Genomic DNA, 13,353 nt, shown 5'->3' with positions numbered 1-13,353 from the left:
AGGGCGCGATGGAACAGATTATTTTCTTTAATTGTTCGGTGGAGAACTTTCAAGCAAAGTTCAGGGTCGGGCTAGAAACCAAATGGTAGCAGACCTCGGAGTCTGTGATGGGCTCGGTTCCCACACTCCTTACGCAAGGTAACCCCTCCTCCCACTAAGTAATTTGAGGAGTGAGGGGCTCTATGTCCTTCGTTCCTGGGCTCCCAGGACCTGGCACAGTTAGTACTCAATAAATGTCGGGTGACTCACAAAGTTTACAAGGGTGCAAGTGCCCAGCCAGGCGATGCGCATGCTGGACCTGAGGAAGCAGGATCCCCGTGCAGAGCGTGGGCACCAAGGTTGGCTCTTAGGGCACGCTGGGTGTGGACCTTGAATGCTGCTGTGTGGGGAAGGCCTCTCCGCCCAAGGGTCTGAGGCTGGTACCTCCCTCCAGTGCTTGCCAACCGCTTTGTCCTTTCTCTGATGGGGCAGAGACTCTTGCTGAGGCTGAAGCCATCAATTACTGAGAGCGCCAACTGTGTTCCAGGTACCAGGTTTAAAGTCCGTATCATAGGGCCCATTAAATGCTCTCACAATAACAAGGTAGAGGTTTCCTTTTTCTGTTCTAAAGAGAGATTTAAAGATTTAGAGAAATGTTTGGCAGTTATTTCTAAAGTTTAAACATACACAACCCTATCACTCAGCAACCATTCCTGGGTTCATGTTTCCTGGGCATTCCTGGGTATGTGTCCACTTAGAAACATGAACAATAGATAATGTTCATAGTGGCTTTATTCACAATAGCCAAACTCTGGAAACTACCCAAAGGTCTATAAGTAGGAGAATGGCGAGACAAACTCTGGTGTGCTCACACTATGCAATAATATATAGCACTAAAGAGAACAAGCTATTGATACACACAACATGGCTGAATCTCACCAGGATGAATGGGCACAGCGGCTAAGCCAAGTACAGAGAGTACATGCTGTCTGTTCCCAGTCACAAGGTAAGGTTGAAAAACAGGCAAAACTCATCTATATATCCTATCACTAGTTACCTCTGGGGATGAGGCAAAAGGAGGAGTGAGGTAAAAGGGGTTGGGATAAAAGGGAGCCTTCTGGGGGGATGGAAATACTCTGTATATGTGAGTGTTGGGTATATGGACTTGTGCATATGTAAAAATGCATCAGCTGTACACTTAAGGTTATACTTTATACTGTAACTTTAAAAAAAAAAAAAAAGACATCTGAGGGGTTAAGAGGTTTTACCAAGATCACATGCAAATGCCTGAGTACATACCTGTCTCCAAAGCCAGTGCTCCCAAACTGAATCGTAGGAAGATGCCTGAACACTTTTCAGATAAGATTTTATTACTTTATTTGGTAACCTTGTAGATATTTCACAACATTCAGCATTTACAAAATGTTAATATCGCACTTGAATTCAACTAACTAATAAAGCCAGCTCTGCCTTGTTTAGCCAATACAGAGTGAACACTGATTGGTTCAAGAATTACTCTTGCCTGCTATTCACCCCAAATCCAGTGACCTCATATCTAATTCTTACTGGAAGAGCATTAGGAGTGTGGTGACTCGCTTCCAAATGCAGTCGTCACCCCTGTTTTTGCTGGACCTCACAGGGCATTAAAAAAATATATAGCTTCCTCAAAAACACAATGAGAAACTGTCTTAGTCCATTTGGGCTGCTACGACAAAAATACCATAGACTGGCTGGCTTAATTAACAAATATTTATTTCTCACTTCTGGAAGCTGGGAAGTCCAAGACCAAGTTGTTGGCAGATTTGGTGTCTGGTAAGGTCCTGCTTCCTGGTTCATAGATATAGTCTTCCTGATGTTTCCTCATATGGCAGAAGGAGCAAGGGAGCTCTCTGGGGTCTTTTTTTCTTCTTCTTTTTATTCTGGGGTCTTCTTTAAAAGAGCACAAATTCCATTCATGAAGGTGTCACCATTATAACCTAATCACCTCCCAAAGACCCCCCACCTCCAAATACTATAACGTTAGGGATTAGGTTTCAATATATGAATGGGAGGGGGCGGACATAAACTTTCAGATTATAGATATCAACCATTAGGATGGCTATTATTAAAACAAACAAATAGAAATGACAAGTGTTTGGAAAGGATGTAGAGAAATTGGAAGCCTTGTACATTACTGGTGGGAATGTAAAGATGCTGCATCTACTGTGGAAAACAGTATGGTGGTTCCTTAAAAAAATTAAAAATAGAATTGTTATAAGATCCAGCAATTCCACTTCGGGATACGTACCCAAAGAGATGAAAGCAATGACTGGAACAGATAGTTGTACACCCATGTTCATAGCAGCATATTCACAACAGTCAAAAGGTAGAAGCAACCCAAATGTCTATCAATGAATGAATGGATAAACAAAATGTGGTATATACATACAATAGAATATTATCCAGCCCTTAAAAAGGAAGGAAATTCTAACACACGCTATGACATGGATGAACTTTGAGGACAGTATGCTAAGTGAAATAAGCCAGTCACAGAAGGAAAATACTGTATGATTCCACTTATATGAAGTATCTAGAATAGACAAATTCATAAAGACAGGAAGTGGAATGGTGGCTGCGATGGAAAATAGAGAATTTGTGGCTAATGGATAGAGAGGTTCAGTTGAGGACAATAAAAAAGTTCTGGAGATGAATGGTGATGATTGACAACAATATGAATGTACTTAATGCCACAGAACTGTACACTTAAAAATGATTAAAATTTTATGTTATATATATTTTGTCACAATAAAAATTCCGACCTATGTGGTTTCCTGACACCTTTGTCAGGAAACCGAAGGAGAGAATGACCTCACATCTATGGTATTCTTGCTAAAACTCATAACCATGAAGAAACACCAAACAAACCCAAAATGATGGACGTTCAACAGCTGTCCTGTCCAATACAGTAATCACTTGCCACATGTAGCAATTTTAATTAAAATTAAATAGAGTGTAAAATTTATTATATCGACCCCACTAGCCACATTTTAAATGCAATTTTCATGTGGCTAATGGCTGTCATCATATTGGACAGCACAGATATAGAGCATTTCTATCATCGCTGAAAATTCTATTGGACAGTACTGACCTATAGAATAACTCTCCAAAAATGTCAAGGCCATAAAAGACAGAGACTGAGAAACTATTCTCGATTAAAGAAGTATAAAGAGACATAACAACTGAAAACAATGTGGGATCCTGGGTTGGACCCTAAAACAGAAAAAGGACATCAGTGGGACAAGAGAAGTAATCTTACTAAGGCTTTTGGATTAGTTAATAATATTCTATCAGTATTAATTTTCTGATTTTGATCATTATACTGTGATTATATAAGATGTAAACATTCGTACTTTTTTGCAACTGTTTTTTAAGTCTAAAATTACTTCAAAATGAAAAATTAAAAAGTAAAATAAAATGTTAAGATCTTCGTTTGATCCTATCTGGCTGTTTATATTATCTTTTACTGTTGATTGCATTCCACCCTATTTCATGAGTAGAATTCACTCATCATTGTCCATTTATTAGTGGAAAGGTGAGTCCAGAGAGTGATCTATAGACCAGGCTGTCCTTCCCTGCCCCAGGGAGGGCATTGGAGCCCCCATCCCTAGCAAAACTGATCCCCAGGCAGGTGGCCTGTGTCTCCAAGCCAGTGCTCCAAGGAGGATTGTGGCTACTGTGGCTCGCATGTGATGACTCAGCAATCACCAGCTCATGTTTCCCCGCAGAGAGCAAAGTCAGGCCAAATATAGTGCCAGAGGGCCCCAAAAGGGGACATGTTCTCATACATGAGTCCCTTCAGGGAACTCTCCAAGACTAAAAAACAAAATATAATACCTGCCTTTACAACTTTCTTTCAAATAAGTCTTTAAACTGCTATTCTTTAAACTATTTTATATTTTCATAATGTCAGTTTTATTGCAAAAAAATAATATATGCTCTATAAAGCCAGGGAAAAAATAATATATGCTTATAAAATTAATATGGGGAAAACAGACATGTTTGATGAAGGAAATCAAAACCCATACTCATAACGCCACCACCCAGGAGGAATTATGCTGGTGACACTCTGGTGTCTTCTAGTATTTTCTTTTCTATAAAACAGGACCTCTGAGTCCTCTGGCTTCCTGGAGTCCCCTTTGCCTTGACCAGCCACATGAGATTGTTTAAGCCATGATCTGGGACCTAACAGGGTCTGGTATGAGCCCTTACCTTTCAGGGGTCTCAGAAGGAGGGGGCTTAGATCATGTCAGATCATGGGTCAGTCCCTGCTGTATCTGGCTGCTCCAGGCCTGTCAAGCCCCTGTTGTCAGCATGGCCTCCTCATCAGCCTCAGAGCATTGTGTTGCTGGTCACCTGCCACTCAGAGGCTGCCATCCTGCTATTCCTTCCCAAAAACAACTAACCTAAGTTGCTTGGCAACAGACATTTAAATGGGGGTTGGCAGGAAACAGGGAAATGAGTGCATGGGCAGCATAAGCCTTCAAAGTTAGATATCAGAGTTACTAAAATTCACGGACCTCCCCCAAGGCAGAAGACTTTTCTCTGGCCACATGCCTTCATGACCCCAGCGTCCTACCACACTGGCGGTGCCCTGTTTGCTTTCAACCCCTCTCGGTGTCTCTATCCTAGGGCCACTCGCCTAGAATCTCGAGCTCAGTGCAGAACACAGAAGCCACCGTAGGTATTTTGTGCTTGGAAGGGTTTTGTTTCTTGAAGCATAATTTACATTCCATGAAACGTATCTTAAGTGTACAATTTGATTTTTATCCAAGTAAATACCTGTGTAACCAGTATCTAGATCAAGATATAGACTATTTTCCTTCTCCTCAGAAAGTTCCCTTGTAATCCTTCTTTATCAATCTCCACCCCTAATCATTATTCTGATTTCATTACCATAGTTTAATTTTGCCTGTCCTTGAATTTAATATAAATGGAATCAAATAATACATACTGTTTTGTGTCTGGTATTTTCTTTTCTACCCATTTCAGCTTTAGCAGATCACCCTCCTATAAAATGAAATGAATGAGCTCCAACTAATCAGAAAAAAGACAAAGCAAAACAAAAAATACTATGGCACCAGAAGTACAACAAGTAGCAGCGGGGGGCGGGGTGGGGGGAGAAGAGTAAAACTAAAAAACAATGAATCTACAAAGGAAAAATGAGAAAACTAAAGGTTTCCAGACTAGTTATATTCTCACAAATTATTTAAAGGGAAACCACAATATAAGTGCTGTGACCACTAAGAAATAATTTGTAAAGTCCAGGGGACCTGTCCTCATTTTCACCCTCCTCTGTTTCAAAGCACAAGCAATACTGTTAGCTCTTCTTACATTTAAAATATTGTTATAAACTTAAAACTTTGTTTAAATACAATACGTACTCTGAGAAGCCAAATATCAAGATGATGGTTTCATTAGTCATAAAACATCCCAATAGAATTAATATGAATTTTACTCAGTTTTAGTTACTGTTGTATTCAGTATTTTGTTCATGTTACAGAAATCTGTGAAGAGGGTGAAAAACTTTAGTCCAAGAAAGGTAAAAAGTCTATATGAAATTCATCTATTTTTAATACCATCTTTAAAATTGTTAAGGCTATTGTCAGAATAGTCTTAATAATTAAAACTCTTTAGAAAGCTGATTGTTAAGAATGTACACATCTCACGAGATGTTTCTTCCACTCTCACCACATTACACTGTTGTTTACACCAAGGGTAGAAGTCTTTCTATACCAAAATATTATATTAAAATCACATTTCTGAACTCACTTGGAAAAAAACTACTGTTTAGGCATTTTCCATGGTTTCTTACTGAAGTTGCTGATGTATGCATGGGCAGGACAATCTGTGGAGGACCATTAATGAATCTTTCACTTAGTTGAAAGCCTACAGGCTTGGTGGTGTCATTTAAAAGCTTGTCCAGCTGTTCACTCATGCTCTTTTCACAGGTCTCACAGAAACTTTTAATTAACTCTTTAATTTGTTCAGCACGCTGGGTACCCTTTCTTTCGGTTAAATTTAGACGACTTCTGAAACCAAAAATCGCATCTTCATCCACATTGTCATCACTATCTTCTGAACATCTGTTTGCTTTATCACACTTCCAATATGATTCTGTTGAATGAAGAGACGTGTTAGTTCTGCAATGTTCACAAGAGGCTTTAGGAAAAACCACTGCAGAAATTTCTTAATTCTGTCATAATCATTATCTGAGATGAAAAAGCGTCAGATTCAATATTCACTTCATCGTCAACAGTCTCATTGTCTTTCTCCTTTTGTTCATCACTATCTTCAGTGTCTTCGTCCTTGACTTCACCTTTCTCTTCTTCCTCATGACGTGGGAACCTGGGCATCCAGAGGCCGCAGTCCCACTGCCCACAGCGCGCCACTTGGGCCTGAATGCCATGTTTCCATCCTCACTGCGTCTGGTACCTTTCACTCAATGTGTTTTTGACATCCATCTATGTATGCTGTTGCATGTATCAGGAGTTTGTTCTCTTTCATTACCTCCCCCAGCTACCCGGTAGCTCTGTCTCAACATCTGGTTGATACAGGAATGCTGAGACTTGTTCTAGATCCTGACAGCTTTGTGTCCTTGCTGCCAGCAAAAGTAGCAGCAGGAAGAGGGCCTCTGCTCCCCAAATCTCTGATGGGGCATCTAACCATTGGACCTTGTTTTATAGTCATAACTCCAACTGCAAACAAGTCTGGGAATTTAGTTTTTTGTTTGCCTGTCAAATATAGAAAAGCACCCTGTAAGAAGCTAGAGGGAGCCAGTTGTATCAGTTGACTTTGGTGAGTAAAAATGCTACCCCCGAACATAACAGCAACCATTTCTTTAGCTCACAATTCTGCAGTTTGTTGATTTGGGGCCGAGCTTAGCTGGGCAGTTCTCATTTTATCTGGACTCACTCATGCCAATTCTGTTGGGAACTGAATGGCCTAGGATGGGCTCAGCTGGGATGGATCATCTCTGCTCCACATGGTCTCTCATCCTCCAGTAGGCCAGCCTATGCTTGGGGAGTGGGGGACAAAATGGTACATCACCTCTGCCACATTCTATTGGCCAAAGCAAGTCACAAGGCTGGGCCAGGTTCAAGGAGAGTAGAACTAGACTCCCTCTTCCAGAAGGTAATGAAGAGCCATGTTGCAAGGGTGTGAATAAAAGGTGGGATGAAAAGTCAAGGCAATCTACTACACTAGTCTGCAGCACCCACCATACCTCCCACTCCCAGAACTAGCCAGCAAATCCCAAGTACCCTGTTTCTTTTTTGTGCAAAGCAACAAGAGTCCCTGTACCTTACCTTTTCTGTTTCTTCATTTTGTCTTGTCTCCTGGGTTCCTTAACTTTATTTTCCAAGTCTTCTAATTAATTTTTAATGTAAGCAATAACATTTTTATTTTCTGAGAATTCATTCTTGTTCTCTGTTCTTCCTGTCTTTACTTTATGGATGTGATATCTTCCTGAATCTAATTACTGAGAATAGCAATTAGAGAGCTTTAAAAACAAAATGACTCTCTTATGTCCCCTGCGTGGTTTTCCTCTGAAATCACTTTTTGCTATTTGCTTATTTAGTTTCCCATTTGTGTGGCAGGCTTTACCCAAATGTCTGGTGAACTTTGTTTGCATTAAGAATGAAGCGATAAAAAGTACTAGGGAAATTCTATGCACATCCACTGGCTGACCTGCTTTTGGGAGGACCAGGTGGAGACCACTTGCAGAAGAGCCACTACAGGTCAGAACACAAGGATTTCATACATGGGGCTGTTCTGTTTCTTTAGAACATGGGCGCTTAACCCAGTTCTGGCCAGTGATTTTTGTGGTAAAGTTCATGGGCCAGAACAATGGTTTTAAAAGCATTTAAAGAAACATAGAGTTACTAAAAAAAAACAAAACAATTATATTGAAATACAATTATCATTAAACTATTAAATGTTTGTTTCAATAAATATTTAAGTAGTGTTATGTATAAATGATAATACGAGGTATCTGCATCAACTCTATGGTAATATAAAAATATCCATAATTTCTTTTGGTGACCAAGTCTCAGATTCATTGCTGTTTGTGGCTGACATCTAAAAATGAAGGAAATTACAAAAGGCATACTTTTGGGGGCGGGGGTAATGCACATCTTCATCATCTTGACTGTGGTGATGGTTTCATCGGTATACACATATGTCAAATCTCATCAAATTGTATACTTTAAATATGTATAGTGTTGGAGAAATAAAGAATCCTACCAACAGAAAGATCCCCATGCACCAATATATATAGAAAGAGAGAAAACACTAGTATTGAAAATGCAATTGGATTATAAACATGCAGGTACTTCAAGAGACAATATAGTCTTACATTGTATTTTACACTTCTTATCCAGTAAAGTAGAAGAAAAATCAACAAAAACTCTCATCTCCTCGAGAGACAAATGAATGAAACTTGTGATAGTTTCCTGTCCACTTCCCAAGAGATTCCTGAGTTAATTTCAGAAGTTGGTGAATAGGGTTAAAAGATAAAAAGGCTTGCATTGTGAAATCCAGAGACTGGGTTTATGTAATTCCTGACCGATCAGTTGGGCCTATGATGTTTTTAAGGAGTCATCCTAAGGTGAGGGAAGAAGCAGCTACCTCCATTTTTTTCCTACCTCTCCTTTATTAAACAAACAAACAAAAAACCTATTTATCCGGACAGCAGTTCATTGTATGCCAATTGTACTTCATAAAACTGTAAACGTTTTCTAAAAAAGGAAATGTTAATTTCAGTTGATGATTAGTAGAAAGATAATTTTTTTCTCCTATCTAAGTTTGCAGAATCCCCTAAATTCCATCTGTGGATTCCTTGAAGGTATGTGGCTCCCAGTTCCCATTATTGTCCCAATAACGCCCTAATAACAATTTTTTTCCTGATTCATGATCTAGCCTATGATCACACAGTACATTGAGTCATTATATTTCTTTGCAAGGAACTGAAGCAGTTCCTTGGCCTTTCATGGCCTTGATAAGTTTGAAGAGGACAGGCCAGAATTTGCCTCTGTTTGGCAAATTCTGTTTGGGTCTGCAGTTTCCTTCTGATCAGACTCAGGTTAAGCATTGTTGATGCTCAGAAGTGACGTGTCCTTGCACATCATGAGGCACCAGATGTCTGTCCCATTATCAGGGATGTTCACTTTGCTCACTTGGCAAAAGGAATGCCCTCCAGGTTTCTCCTCTTTAGATTTGTTTGTGTATCCAATGCTTCAAAGTCCAATATTCGAAATGTCAGAGTTGGAATAGGGAAGATTTATTGATTGAGAAGGCACTAGCTCGAGAAGACATGGATCCTGAACACTTCTGCAAATCCATCTTAAGAGCACCCCAACTCAGTAGTCTTTCATGTTGAGGGAGGGAGGAGGGGTGGGGCAAGAGGTGGGTGAAGACCCTGTAGACAGCTAGGGACTGACAGCGATCCAAGGAAGAGAACGTAATCTCTAATTCTTTTTGTTTCTTGTAGGTCCATTGACCAACTGCTGATCTGAGTCCAGTCTTGAGGCTCCTGTAAATCTTTGATCAACGGTCATTATTTTGTACATATTTCCCCACCTCTTCAAGAGAGGCGTCTTCTGACAAGGGGCTGTTTTTACAAAATACTCAAGCCTCAAGCAGAATTCCTCTAGTTAATTGGCATATCTATAGCAGGAGCTATAAGCTTGAAAGCCATAAGAGAAATGCAGGCTAGAATTAAAGTAAAATCAGAGTAAGTAGCATTTCACTCTGTTACAGAATTACCGTTTCCCCATTTTAAATTAATAAGTAATTCATGGAAAAGTACTTGAGGCCATGTAAAAATTCGGTTCCTCATCAACCTTTCACCCACTGTTTTTAGCATCTCAGTATAGTTCATAGGTCTTCTTTGTACACACCCAGTGTATTTCTAATTATATCTGATTCTAGGTATTATATATTTTTGGCCTTTATCCTGAATGGGACATTGTCTTTCATTATATTTACTAACTCATTATTATTCGTGGGCATAGGAAAGTTATTGATTTTTGCTCATTACTTTTGTTATCAGCCACTTACCTAAGGGCCTCTCTGAGTCAGGGAAGGTTCCTTTCTTGGCCAGGACTTACTCTGTCTTTATCGCGTGTATATTACAGGACTAGATGAGCGAGAGACCTGTCAGAGGGTTTTTTGTTTTTGTTTTAATTAAAAATTATTGGGGCAACATTGATCACAGGGCTGGTTTAATATGTTTAACATATGGAAATCAATTAATGTGATACACCACATAAACAAAATAAAGAATCATATGATCACATCAATAGATGCAGAAAAAGCCTTTGACAAGCTACGGCATCTATTTATGATTAAAACACTTAATAAAATAGGTATAGAAGGAAAGTACCTCAAAATACTGAGATCATATATGACAAATTCTCAGCTAACATTATCCTTAACCAAGAAAAGCTGAAAACCTTTCCTCTTAGAGGAACAGGATAAGGCTGTCCATTATCAGAGGGTTTTAATATCCTTTTACTTCTGGTCAAGTCTCAATCCCAAGCAATGCCCACAGTGTAGACACTGTTCCCAGCTCTAGCTTAATGTGGAGTCTTTACTGGTCCAAATACTTCTGGACCCTCAAGCTAGCGTGGCTGTATAATTGGGGTAGATACAGAAGGTGTCATTCCATTAGGAGGCTTTGTAAACCCAGGTTATTGTTTCACAGAGGGGAGGAGTTCTGACCACTTCACTCACCTTTCCTAAGGGCGGAAATCATAGGCCTTTGGCAATTCCCAGTCACAACTCTGTCCTTTTTCAGAACACTGAGGGGAAAGATCATTCCTATCCAGAATAGTGGTGTTGAAGGCAAGCCAGCCTAACTTAAGACAGGAGGCCTTGTAGCAGGAAACATGAAAATGCTACATAATTGCTTCCTTTGCTGTCAAAAGCAGTTTATCATTTGGGAAAGAAACATATGGTCCTGGGCTGTCATCCTTGTGAGATAACAAACTCAGTCTATTGTTTTCTATCTGCTTCTCAGGAAGAAGAAAAGTTGTTAGACGGTGATATTGCAAAGTCCCTAGCCACAAGGTTCTCCTATAAACCACCTATTCATTCATGTATTCGTTCATTCACTTGTTCAATATATACTGTGTGCCTGTTACGAGTCAGGCGCTATGCCAGATGTTAATGTAGAAAGCAAGAGAATGGAAGTTATAACCTAATAAGGAAAATAAACATTAAATTTAATAACACAAATAGATGCAACGAGGGGTGGAGGGGTAGAGAAGGAAAGGCTGTAAAAAATTATTACAGATTTCTATGGCCATGCCACCGTGAACATGCCCGAGCCCATCTGATCTCGGAAGCTAAGCAGGGCTGGGCCTGGTTAGTACTTGGATGGGAGACCACCTAGGAAGACCAAGTACTGTAGGCGTAAAAAAAAAAAAAAAATTAGTACAGATTTGGTGCTTCTTTTATTTCCTATGCTTTTTTTTCTTTTTCCCCTTCTAACTTACTCTAAGAAGCACCGTCCAACATGTGCCAGTTAAGTGACAAATGTTCACTTCACAAATGTGCTAGGTATCTATACAATGCACTTTTCAATGTATTGTTTTTACTGTTTATTAAAGGCAAAATTATGAATGTTTATTAAAAAACTATAAAAAAGATGTCACATCATGTACCGTCCCAGATAAAAGGAAGAGTAATACCATCAAACTCATTTAAAAAAAAAAAATTAGTGCAGCTATACCTGCCTCTTAAGGGGGACGTATGATTTATCTCTGAAAGGAAATATCTTTTTATGGCCCCACTTACAGACATTAGTGAGAAAGGAAGCCTTGCCTGAGAATTTAATCATATCCCATAGGAGTTTGTGATTTCAAAGCAGAACTAAAAATGTGCTTTAAGCTGATGAAGTTGGAGCCCCAGAACACTCTATTTCTTTCTGTTTAAGGAGGCATAGCTATGCCATCAAATGGCTGGCCTGGAACCAGGCTGGTTGGGGAGGATCCCTACACTGCTCAGTATGAACAGGAAAGGAGTGAACGGTAATGAAACGAGGGTGCTGGAGACCAGAGGGCGCAGGAGGGAGCAAGGGAGTTACTGCTTAGCAGGAACAGAGTTTCTGTTTCAGATGATGGAAATAGATACAACGTCGGGAATGTACTTAATGCTACAGAACTGTACACTTAAAAATGGTTAAAACAATCAACTCTATGTTATATATATTTTTATAAGAAAAAGAATAAAGAAAAACAATTTCTAATAAAAAACTTAAAAAGAAGGACCCTGGGAAGTGGGAGGGACTAGGAGTGAGAAGCTCCCCCTGCCCCACCCAAGGGAAATCATCAAGAGACTCAGGAATAAGAACGTCTAACAATCAATCAATCTTAAGTTTTTCTGTTCTGTCGTTCTTTAAGATAACTCTCCTCTATCTACCTAAACTTTAGAAAAAGTCTGTTATTCCCAAATGCCTGCTTCTTTGGGGAAGAGGCATAAGACCTACATAAATTGACTAAATGTTAAACCAGAGCCTACAATGTGCTGCTGCCAGACCACGGGAAACCCACAGAACAAAGGAAGATTCCTGCTGGGATTACTCACAAACCATTAACCCTACCGTGAAGGGAACAGAGTCTTTATCTTGGACCCTACACAAAATAAACCCAACCATTCATTCCCTATGGCCAAAACCATAGGGAACCTATGGAACAAAGGCTGAGATTGCTAGCACACCTTTCACATCGCATACCCACGCCTTTCAGCCTTTCACGCTACATACCCTATCGTCAAAGGAAAACAGGTAAATAAAGTCTTTAAACTGTAATTCGTAGAAACCAAGAATGATATATAAACAATTCCCAGAACACTTGGGGTCTCTGTCTCTGTCTCTCTCTCTCTCTCTCTCAGCCCCCTCTCACTGTCTCTCTCAGTCTTTCTCGGTCCTCTCAATGTGTGCATGTTATGTCTGTCTCTCTGCCCCTCTCAGCTCTCTCCTTATCTCTGAGAGAAGACCATGCTTTGTCTGTGGAGCATTATTCCTTTTCTAATAAACCTTCCTTTTGTCTCTAGCTCTGGTCAGTGCTTAAATTCTTTCCTGAACTCAGTCAAGAACCCTCTCTCTCTGTGCAGGACTTGAATCTGTACTGCATCAGGGGGATCAAGGGAAAGAGACAGCAGGGCAGAGATATGGGATAAGCCACATGCCCTGAGGCCCAAGTGAGACTGACAGTTCCACAGAAGCAGATGAGAACCAGTGACGCCTAAGAGACACATATGATGTGCTGTGGTAGTACTGCGTATCCCACTGCAAGGAGGATAAGCGCTCAATCCATTGGCATTGGAATACTAAGG

At 40.0% G+C, this 13,353-nt stretch overlaps 2 pseudogenes; one reads left to right on the top strand and one right to left on the bottom strand.

Annotated features, from left to right (window-relative positions):
- Positions 1 to 1,331: 1,331 nt before the first annotated feature.
- Positions 1,332 to 11,418, bottom strand: LOC111746353 (annotated as a pseudogene).
- On the top strand, positions 11,313 to 11,431 carry LOC111746990 (annotated as a pseudogene).
- Positions 11,432 to 13,353: the final 1,922 nt, after the last annotated feature.

This window comes from Pteropus vampyrus, unplaced genomic scaffold (assembly GCF_000151845.1).
Source record: "Pteropus vampyrus isolate Shadow unplaced genomic scaffold, Pvam_2.0 Scaffold7, whole genome shotgun sequence".
NCBI lineage: Eukaryota > Metazoa > Chordata > Mammalia > Chiroptera > Pteropodidae > Pteropus > Pteropus vampyrus.
Note: the sequence above shows the minus strand (reverse complement) of the source record. Positions and strands in the feature narration are given on the sequence as shown.